This window comes from Chiloscyllium plagiosum, chromosome 28 (assembly GCF_004010195.1).
Source record: "Chiloscyllium plagiosum isolate BGI_BamShark_2017 chromosome 28, ASM401019v2, whole genome shotgun sequence".
In the NCBI taxonomy this organism is placed as follows: domain Eukaryota; kingdom Metazoa; phylum Chordata; class Chondrichthyes; order Orectolobiformes; family Hemiscylliidae; genus Chiloscyllium; species Chiloscyllium plagiosum.
In genome coordinates, this window is record NC_057737.1 from 24,279,726 (window position 1) to 24,287,956 (window position 8,231).

Consider the following 8,231-nt stretch of genomic DNA (forward strand, 5'->3'; position numbering starts at 1 on the left):
CTTAAAGAGATGGGCTACAATAGGACTTGAAGGAGCTAGGAAAAGCAAATAGCTTAATATCGGAAATTCCAGAGTGCAACAGCAGGTTGGCAAAAGCTGCCTTTGCTGCAGCTAAAATTGAAGGAAGCGTGAGGTTGAAGGGAATTGTAGAATTGGAAACATTTACAGAAATCAAGATGCACAAGGGATCAAGTGGAAGCAAAGTGAATTTTAAATTGGATACATTAATGGACATACATTAAACTAAGTTGAATTTCAATAAGGTCCCATAAGAGATTAGCATGTAAAGTTAAATCACATAGAATTGGAGGTAGTGTACTTTCACGGTTAGAAAAGTGGTTGGCAGGCAGTAACAAAGAATGGGGAAAAACATGATTTTTTTCAAGTGGCAGGCAATGACTAGTGAGCTACCACAAAGATCTGTGCTCCGACCCCAACTATTCACAATACATATGGATGATTTAGACGTGGGAACTAAAAACAATATCTCCAGTTTTGTTCTGGACACAAAGCTGAACTGGAGAAATATGAGGAGGATGCACAGGTGCTTCAATGTGATTTGGACAAGTTGAGTGAATGGGCAAGTGTCTAGCAGATGAAGTATAACTTGGATAAATGTAAGATTATTAAGTTAGGTAGCAAAACTAGGAAGGCAGATTGTCATCTGAGTGACAATAAATAGCAAAAAAGGAAGGTGCAATGAGATCTGTATGCCCTTGTAGACTAGTCAATGAAGGTAAGCATGCAGTGAAGAAGGCAAATAGTATATTGGGCTTCATAGCGAGAACATTCGAATACTGGAGCTGGGATGTCTTGCTGCAATTAGGGCCTTGGTAAGACCACACCTGGAGTATTGTGTATAGTTTTGGTCTCTTTATCTGAGGAGGGATGTTTTGTCTGTTTAGGTTTAACCAGACTGATTCCTGTGATGACAGGACTGAGATACGAAGAGAGATTGGATCAGTTAGGACTATAATCACTGGACTTTAGAAGAATGAAGATGATTCTCGCAGAAACCCATAAAATTCTAATAGGACTGGACAGGATACACTCAAGAAGAATGTGCCCAATGACCAGAGATTATAGAACGAGGGGTCACAGTCTAAGGATATGGGTTCGGGTATTTTGTACTGAGAAAGGGAGAAATTTCTTCACCCAGAGATTGTGAGTCTGTGGAATTCTCTGGCACATAATTAAAAATCACACAATATCAGGTTATAGTCCAACAGGTTTATTTGGAAGCACTAGCTTTCGGAGTGCTACTCCTTCATTAGGTGGTTGTGGAATATAAAATCGTAGGACACAAAATTTATAGCAAATGTTTACGGTATGATCTAACTCAAATTATATATTGAAAAAGACCTGGATTGTTTGTTAAGTCTCCCATCTTTTAGAATGGGCATGTTGGTTTCAGTTCTTTCATATGTAAATCCCAGAACTTTCTTAAAGTTACATTCTAAATTGAATTGAATTAAATTTATTGTCACATGTATCAAGGCACAGTGAAAAGCTTTGTCTTGCAAGCAGTACAGGCAGATCACATAGTTAAGTAGCATAGATAGTAAATAAGGTAAACAGCGACAAAAACAAAAACACAGGTACAGGCGAATGTTAAGAGTTTGTGAGTCCATTCAGTGTTCTAACAACAGTAGGGTAGAAACTGTTATGAAACCGGTTGGTGTGTGTGTTCAGGCATAAGTGAACTTTAACAACAGGTACTATGTTGGCCCAGATAATGCATTGAAGGTGTGAGGTGCCCTGTGTGAGGCTGTCTGTGCCTCAATGTTCAGACTGATTCTAATCTAAAGAAGGGATTTACAGAATCTTACATGGATTCATGAAGTTTTTGAACAAAATACAATGTAATTCTGCAAGTACAAATTTACTTCACAAACTTATATATGTGTGTGTGTGTGTAGGGGGGTATGAGTGTCTGTTAGGGAGTGTGTGTATGTGTGTGAGTGTGAGTGTAAAGGGGTATAAGTCTGTGAGAGGGTGCGTGTGTATGTGTGAGTGTGGGAGTGTATGTGTGAGCGTATGAGAGAGAGCTTGTGTATGAGAGAGGGTCTGTGTGAGTGTGTGGGTCTGCAGGTTTGTGTGTGTGTATGTGTCTATGTGTGTGTGTGTAGTGCATTGGAGTCACCTGTAGTATAACATGAACCCAAGGTCCCGGTTAAGGCCATCCCCTTGGGTAGCGAACTCGGCTATCAGCCTCTGCTTGGCCACTTTGTATTGTTGTCTGTCCCAAAGTCCGCCTTGGAGGATGGTCACCCAAAGGTCTGAGGTCAACTGACCTGGAACACTGAAGTGTTGTCCAACTGGGAGGGAACACTCCGGTCTGTTGATTGTTGTGCAGTGTCCATTCATCCATTGCCACAGCCTCTGCTCAGTCTCACCAATGTACTACGCCTCCGGGCATCCTTGCCTGCAGTGTATGAGATAGACAACGTTGACCAAGTCACACGATACCTGCCATGTGCATGATGGGAGGTGTCCTCACGTGTAATGGTGTAAACTCTGCCACATAAAACAGTTGAGGCCAAAATATTGAATAATTTCAAGAAGGAGTTAAATTTAATTCGAAGGGCTAAATGGATCAGAAGGTATGGAGAGAAAACAGGAAGAGGGCACTAAGTTGGATAATCAGCTATGATCATATTGAAGAGCCAAGCAGGTTTAGAGGCAACTGGCCAAATCCTGCACCTATTTTCTTTGTTTCTGTAGATAGCTGTAGGACAGCTGAGGAAAAACAGCAATCTAGGTTTTTTTTTAATGTTGACGTTCAGCTTTTATTTGCCAAATAAAGTCCTCTGATATGGCTGAAGATGTTGGTTTCAGTTTCATTTCCAGTGAAATGAAAAGCAAAGACAGGTGCTCGGAGCTGATCAGAGTTTGTCAGAGGCTAAACAGTATTTCCTTTAAATGTTTGAGTCAATCTTGTAGACCTCTCGCAGCTATGGGATAGGTCACAGGTTAATTGTGCTGACTATTTGAAAAGTCATAGCAAACTCCTCAGATTGTTGAGGAATATGTCCAGATGATAACTGCAGTATTTAGCTTCTGTGACTGTTTCCAGTTAAATGCTTTGAGTTGAAATCAAGGTTAAGTAATGATAAAGTGTGGGGAATGATTTTGATTTGAACTGGAGTTATAGAATTCTTACAGTATGGAAGCAGGCCATTCAGCCCATCGACTCCACACTGACCCTCCAAACAGCATCCCACCCAGATCCATCCCCTACCCTATCCCTGCATTTCCATAGCTAATCCACTTTTCCTGCACATCTTCAGACTTTAGGAGGAAACCAGAGCACCTGGAGGAAGCAAACTCCACACAGACAGATGCCCAAGGTTTGAATTAAATGCAGGTCCCTGGCACTGTGACACAGCACTGCTAATCACTGAGCTACTGTGCCACTAATAGGATGAGACAATGTAGAACATGCAGATTCATAATAGCTAGAGTAAATAAAGCTTCAAAAGATGGCTATTTGCAACAAACACTTCAGCATCTTATTAGTCTGAATCAGCTGTTCCCATAGACCCCACAATGTATAGCATACCTACCTCTGAGCCAGCAGCTCAGGATTAAAGTACCAGGACTTGATGACCAAGTAAGAATAAGAATATGGCCAAATAGGTTAAATCTTAAGTTGTAAATCCTTACAACATACACCAATGACAGATGATAAGAGTGTGATGGAAAGAAATGGGATCCTTAGCAACCATTACTCCAGGCAACAACAGCGATGTAAAACTTCATGTTGCCTTGGCAACTAGCACTCCGTAAAGGCTTGACTGGCTGGTCTGGATCAGATTTATGCCATTGCTACGGTGCATTCTGGACCTGCTGCCTTGCTCCACTCAGGGTGGAGATTGCAATGCTGTGGACTGGAACTCCCCTCTTGCAGACAACTCAAGAAGAAGATCAACATCTGTTTAATTCCTGTGATTGTGAATAAATGCCCACTTATGAATATCTATACCGTAACAGATGGCTTAAAGCCTGCCTCTGCTATTTCGAAGGGATCTATAAAAATACATATGGATAACCTTGATTTTGTTCCCATATGTAAGCTCACATCAAAATTACATGTTCACAAGGTAGCACTGAAAATGACTTAAAAGAACAGACAGTGGGATAGATAACATGCTTTAACAAGTGCAGAAAGAAATTTTGCCTTTAAAAAATAGCATTCTCATTTTCCAAAATAGGTGTCATTAAAAATGTTTTAAAATATAGGTAAGTTAATTAAGAAACATGTTTATAGAGAGTAATCTAGTATCTTTATCAAAACTTATAACTTTCAGTTCTGCTATTTTAACTTTGTTTTTAGTAATCTCATATAACACAGACATGATAAAATTAAGGAATTTACATTAAAATTATGGACTGCACTCACATAAATACGTATAAACATTTTATCAATATTTCCTAAACTATTGCTGAACATAAACTAAGCTGTTTGGGATGCCTGCTGTTACTTGACAACACGATTCACATTGTCAGAAGAAACAGATATGCTGCAAGTTTATTAAAAATTAAATTCACAAATTTATTGAAACATTCATGAGAATGCAGTGTATGAAATGGGAACTCCTGTGAAGCATTGCTTTAACATTTAAATGATAGTTCTTTGGTGCAAATCCAAAAAGAAGTACCAGCTGATCTCCTGTTGCATTGCTTATGGTGTGTCTAGATGTCTGTAGCACATTTGTAATGTTTAACTGCTCATGGGGCCAACTCTCCCTTCTCATTTGTAGTGCTACTCAGAACAGGAGTGATTTCTTCACATGCTGTAGTTTCTGTCTTCTATCCTCTGTCCTTCAAACAATAGCAATTGTCACAAGCCTTCAGTTCAACAGACATATTGTCACAAAACATTTGAGACATAGATTGTTGAAGTCCCTTTTAAAGCTTACACAGAGCTTCCACCAAACAAATCTTCCACAAATGCTCTCCTGAGCAGTATTATTTTTCCTATGTGTATCATTTGATAGCAGCAGCAGAGAAAACTAATCACAGTTTACTGAGAATCCCATTGAATATCTTATAACTATCCAAGTAAGAGTGTCACTATTAACAACTGGAAACATTGATACATGTGAGACCTTAGTCATTGCTGAATGGGGAATAGTTGCTCATGCACTCATACCACTGTAACTCAAATTCACTTCTTGCAAGGTGATGGCTCTCCACTCCCTGAAGGAGTATGTAAAGATCAGATGGAGCTGGAAGTGAAAACTGAAAACTACAATGAAGCAGAAGAAGTAACAGGAAATTATGAAAAGTGGAATATACTTACTGGAGAGGTCAAGGCTCTACTAGATATTTGTCCAAGAGAGAGGAGTATGGAGCAACTACTGAATCAAGTGAATGAAACATTTAGAACTGACGACAGCCTAGTCATGGCATCGGTAATCAGATTTATGTATTATATATTACATATTCCCAACACCAAGAAGTGCAGATTTGTTGCTTCTGTCAATTTACTTGTAATGTGTCCAGAAGATTAAATGAAATATTATTAGATGCTAATTATTTTAATTAGATTGTATGCTTTCAATGAGAAATGTTTTATTTGTAAAATGCTTCATTCTGTTGTTTGCCATCAAAAAATATGCTGTACCTTCCAAATTTGTCAATATTCACTAAAACTGCAATGAAATTGGACAATAATATTTGATTTTGTTCCCATATGTAAGCTCACATCAAAATTACATGTTCACAAGGTAGCACTGAAAATGACTTAAAAGAACAGACAGTGGGATAGATAACATGCTTTAACAAGTGCAGAAAGAAATTTTGCCTTTAAAAAATAGCATTCTCATTTTCCAAAATAGGTATCATTAAAAATGTTTTAAAATATAGGTAAGTTAATTAAGAAACATGTTTATAGAGAGTAATCTGGTATCTTTATCAAAACTTTTAACTTTCAGTTCTGCTATTTTAACTTTGTTTTTAGTAATCGCATATAACACAGACATGATAAAATTAAGGATCCCATCTTGTATCCCCAGCATGTATTTGACACACCGAACATCACATTCTTTATCATATCTCTGGCATATATAATGTACGAAATGTTTTTCAAACTTAAGGAAATTGTGATGGAGAATGTGCTACTTTCTCAGTTGATATTTTGGAATTTCAAAGACTTATCATGGAGTATTTTTATGCCCTTAATTAGAACATATAATTTAGCAAGCATTTATCTGATCTTTCAGGCACTACTTTATCTGTACACCCGTATTTGCATCTTAAAGCACAGAAAGCAGTTGGTTGTTGCAAATTAACCATTTCCATTTTGCAATTTCTTTACCTTGTGAAAATGCTGCATCACAATGCTTTTCTGTAAGATCAAAAGAGATTTTTATTTTTTGTTGGCAGTTTAATGGATTGGATTGGATGAAAATGTTGCAAATGAGTAAAAGAAGGCAATGCTGTTTTAGCACAAAAATAAGATATTAATGGCCATTTTAGGCTCTGCAAATGAAATAGTTTGTGTGTATTAGTGGAGAAACTGTTCCATTTTATAAGTTAATCTTTCAAATCAGAAGTTATTCACACATAACTGAATCATAATCAGAATTCATATGGACCAATATTTCAGCTTAATATATATATCTAAGAGATTTTTCTCTCTGCAGCGCAAAGTTCAATTTAACAACTGGACCACCTATTTCGATATCTTAATTTGAAATTGCCACTGGCAAATATAGACATTACACTGCAGTATTATTCTATTACTAGTGCAAAATAATCTTGTGGTGAATTCACATGTTGAATGTCACTGTGAAGTGGTCTTAGATTTATATGATGAATGTGTATTTTGGAGGTTATGATCAAACTGATTCTGAACTCAAGAAATATTTACCATATACGCTGACTTTACAATTAAAGAAGCATGTACTCTAAAAATGCTGTTTGCCTCTGTATTGAAGCTTAAAACAGATAAACGCATTTCAATGTGCAAACATCCTTGATCAGTTAAAGTTCAAATGATTTGATAGCACTTCCTACTAAATAATTAGACATTGTGTTTTTATTTAACATAATAATAGTGCATTGTATTTTTTTTGTTTGAAACACATGGTAGAAATATTATTCTGTTAAACTGAAACATTCCTTTACAGATCCAAAAGCACCCCTTGTACAGTACTCACTCCAGAGAATACTCTGTTTGCAACATCTCGGTGGGTTTATTTAACTTTGACTTCAACTCCCAGTCCAGAACACCTGATAGCCTTTTTCCTGGATCTTCACATATTTAAGATTAAACGAACTGGAATTCAAATAATCTATTTAGACTTTTATTCAAACATTTCTGGTCTGAAATTATTACTTATCACCTTGCACTTGTTTTATTTTATTATCTTCTTTCTTTCTCAGGAGCACAGTTTTGTACATTCGTCTTCATCCAATAGCCTCTGCAGAACTGCCACAAAATAGAAATTAAAAAAAAAACTTTTTTTCCAAGCTCTGGGTGTTTCATAAATTCTGTGGCACTGCTGCTTCATCTCTCTCTCTCTCTCTCTCTCTCTGGCCAGTACGATACAAGTTCTGCTAATTTTATATATAAAGTTGATGCATTTTACTTAATCTTTCAGATCTTAAAAGCAACATATTGATAATACAGAATAGAATCGGCTATATATGTGCATTGGAGACAACATTTGTCAACTATGAGAAAAGAAAATTATACTGATTGCAACTAGTGGTCACATAATGCTGGTTGTTATTTAAAGACAGACAGAATTAGTTTACATGATTGTACTAAGAATTGTGATAGGCGAGAAATTGGTTTTGGTGACATTAAGGAATGCATTTGGGTTTTATATTCTTGGGATAAGGGTATTACTGGCCAAATCAGCATTTGTTGCCCATTCCTAATTACCCATGAAGAAAGAAGTGGTGGTGACTCTTCTTGACCAATGCAGTCTGTATAGTGTGAAGGAATTCCCAGCATTTGACTCAAGGACAATGAAGGAACAATGAGATGTTGTGTGACTTGGAGGATTATCTTCAGCTGGTGGTGTTCCCATGTGGCTGCTGTCCTTTTCTTCCAGATGGTAAAGAATACCAGTCCTTTAAAATAAATGGGTGATAGATGGAGAAACAAAAACAGAAAATGCTGGAAATGCTCAGAAAGCCAGGTAGCATCTGGAGTGAGTACTGTGACAAAACAAATAGATTTACAAATTGAGCTCAACAAGAATTTTTTTTTTTTG

At 37.1% G+C, this 8,231-nt stretch overlaps 1 protein-coding gene across 1 annotated transcript in view; it reads right to left on the minus strand.

Annotated features, from left to right (window-relative positions):
• Nucleotides 1-2,328, minus strand: part of prpf8 (pre-mRNA processing factor 8) — a 55,465-nt gene extending 53,137 nt beyond the window's left edge. Inside the window, exon 1 of the mRNA XM_043718514.1 lies at nt 2,295-2,328. The gene's annotated coding sequence lies outside the window, so the exon portion shown is untranslated. The remainder of the gene's footprint in view (nt 1-2,294) is intronic.
• Nucleotides 2,329-8,231: the final 5,903 nt, after the last annotated feature.